At 46.5% G+C, this 3,093-nt stretch overlaps 1 protein-coding gene across 3 annotated transcripts in view; it reads right to left on the reverse strand.

The window, feature by feature from the left end:
• Positions 1–2,850, reverse strand: part of radil (Ras association and DIL domains) — a 46,267-nt gene extending 43,417 nt beyond the window's left edge. For all 3 annotated transcript variants that reach the window (XM_072462990.1, XM_072462989.1, XM_072462987.1), the window contains exon 1: positions 2,506–2,850. The gene's annotated coding sequence lies outside the window, so the exon portion shown is untranslated. The remainder of the gene's footprint in view (positions 1–2,505) is intronic.
• Between the last annotated feature and the right edge of the window lie 243 nt (positions 2,851–3,093).

A 3,093-nucleotide genomic window follows, 5' to 3' on the forward strand; every position in this document is an offset into this window, starting at 1 on the left:
TTTATAGAGATTAGGGACGTCACAATATCAAATGTTAGTGTTTCGATTATTGTGAAAAAAACATCACAATTTAACGATTATTCGCGATTGTTATTGAGACTGTGACTAAACGACAGATAAATTATACTTCTTTACATTTAGCTCTGTTTTTGGGCAGTAAATTTACACTAAAATATACTTTAATTCTGCTGCTGAAATTGTCACGATTATTTATTCTTGGCTCTTATGATTTTATTATGAGTTGAATAATCACAATTATAGATTAACCGGATAATCTACTTTGGGTTTTTGGGGTCTGTTTTGGTTGTTTTTGGGGGTCTGTTTTGGTTGTTTTTCGGGGTCTGTTTTGGTTGTTTTTTTGGGGTCTGTTTTGGTTGTTTTTTTGGGGTCTGTTTTGGTTGTTTTTTTGGGGTCTGTTTTGGTTGTTTTTTTGGGGTCTGTTTTGGTTGTTTTTTTGGGGTCTGTTTTGGTTGTTTTTTTGGGGTCTGTTTTGGTTGTTTTTTTGGGGTCTGTTTTGGTTGTTTTTTTGGGGTCTGTTTTGGTTGTTTTTTTGGGGTCTGTTTTGGTTGTTTTTTTGGGGTCTGTTTTGGTTGTTTTTTTGGGGTCTGTTTTGGTTGTTTTTTTGGGGTCTGTTTTGGTTGGCTCCAGCAGCGGTTCCCAAAGTGGGGGTCGCGAGGTACGAGTCACAGGATGAACTTAAGATATATATATATTTTTTTAAGTTTTTTTGTCTGTTTTTCAAAATGTTTTTATTTTAATATTTTAATTTATTTGGACTTTGAAAAAAGAGAAAATAGATCAATTTATGTCTCGTAAAACGTCCAAACTTAACTGTGGAAAGAAGAGGACTAAACCAGGACTAAACCAGGACTAAACCAGGACTAAAACAGGGGTAAACCAGGTCTAAACCAGGATTGAACCAGGACTAAACCAAGACTAAACCAGGACTAAACCAAGACTAAACCAGGACTAAACCAGGATTAAACCAGGACTAAACCAGGATTGAACCAGGACTAAACCAAGACTAAACCAAGACTAAACCAGGACTAAACCAGGACTAAACCAAGACTAAACCAGGACTAAACCAGGACTAAACCAGGATTAAACCAAGACTAAACCAGGACTAAAACAGGGGTAAACCAGGTCTAAACCAGGACTAAACCAGGACTAAACCAGGATTGAACCAGGACTAAACCAAGACTAAACCAAGACTAAACCAGGACTAAACCAGGACTAAACCAAGACTAAACCAGGCCTAAACCAGGACTAAACCAGGATTAAACCAAGACTAAACCAGGACTAAACCAGGACTAAACCAGGTCTAGACCAGGTCTAAACCAGGACTAAACCAGGACTAAACCAGGACTAAACCAAGACTAAACCAAGACTAAACCAAGACTAAACTAGGACTAAACCAGGACTAAACCAGGTCTAAACCAGGACTAAAACAGGACTAAACCAGGACTAAACCAGGACTAAACCAGGTCTAAACCAGGACTAAACCAGGTCTAGACCAGGTCTAAACCAGGTCTAGACCAGGTCTAAACCAGGACTAAACCAGGACTAAACCAGGACTAAACCAAGACTAAACCAAGACTAAACCAAGACTAAACCAGGACTAAACCAGGACTAAACCAGGTCTAAACCAGGACTAAAACAGGACTAAACCAGGACTAAACCAGGACTAAACCAGGTCTAAACCAGGACTAAACCAGGACTAAACCAGGTCTAAACCAGGACTAAAACAGGACTAAACCAGGACTACACTAGGACTAAACCAGGACTAAACCAGGTCTAAACCAGGACTAAACCAGGTCTAAACCAGGTCTAAACCAGGACTAAACCAGGACTAAACCAGGACTAAACCAGGACTAAACCAGGACTAAACCAGGACTAAACCAGGACTAAACCAGGTCTAATCCAGGACTAAAACAGGACTAAACCAGGTCTAAACCAGGACTAAACCAGGACTAAACCAGGACTAAACCAGGTCTAAACCAGGACTAAACCAGGACTAAACCAGGACTAAACCAGGTCTAAACCAGGACTAAACCAGGACTAAACCAGGTCTAAACCAGGACTAAAACAGGACTAAACCAGGACTAAACCAGAACAGGACCAGCGGCGCGCGCTGTTTACCACTTCTCCGGGCTCGTGCGGTTGTCCATAGCAACCGCCGTAGCAACAAAAGACGGCCGAACATTCCCATGATATTAATCCGCGCTGCACCGTTACCTCGAGCCCGCGGATCGTCCCCTCCGGGTCCGGGACGTGTCGGCTCCAAAACCCGCGTCAAAAACACGTTTCACGTCAAACACGCGCAGAAACACGTCATTCCCGCCGCGTCAGACCCACGCGCGGCCACAATCACCGCGAAACAATAAACACGCATGAATCATAATCATAATCATCAGGCATTTAGTGCGTCGCTGGAGGAAAGTTCGAGTCAGTGACGAGCCCAGTCCCGGGGGGCCCCACCATGGCCCCCACCATGGCCCCACTCACGCTGCCTGCACTGCGTTGCTCCATGGCGCGTCTTCTTCTTCTCCTTCTGCTGCTGCTGAGGATGAGGAGGATGATGGGGAATCCTGGCGCGCGCTCATGCCCGGGGAACGCTCCGGTACCGGGGGGAAACACCCAGCTGCCGCGCTCCGTCCGAGAGCCTGACCCACATCGCTCGTTATCTCGGTCAGACGGCTCCGGTTTCCTTGTGTGCCGCGCCGTGCCGTGCCGCGCCGTGCCGCGCCGCGCCGTGCCGTGCCCTACCTACCGCCTTCGGGCTTCGGCAGCACCGTCAGCAGCAGCCACCGCATTCCCACGCACACACGCGCACTCACGCGCACTCAGGCACACACACGGCGGCGGCGGAAAGAGCCGAAGCTGGTTCGTTCACCTTCGGCGCACCTGCTGCTGTCTGAGGGCGACGCGGGGAAATGTCTCCGGCTGCTGGTCACGGGCGGTACTGCAGCTGCGCCGTCTGAACGTAAAAGACTGATTATCAGCTTAATTGACATGGATTTTGTGAATAAATACATAATTAAACTGCGGACTGAACCAGGACTGAACCAGGACTAAACCAGGACTAAACCAGGA

Source organism: Eucyclogobius newberryi, unplaced genomic scaffold (assembly GCF_026437365.1).
Source record: "Eucyclogobius newberryi isolate DKJ021-1_F unplaced genomic scaffold, fEucNew1.0.hap1 SCAF_4, whole genome shotgun sequence".
Lineage (NCBI taxonomy): Eukaryota > Metazoa > Chordata > Actinopteri > Gobiiformes > Gobiidae > Eucyclogobius > Eucyclogobius newberryi.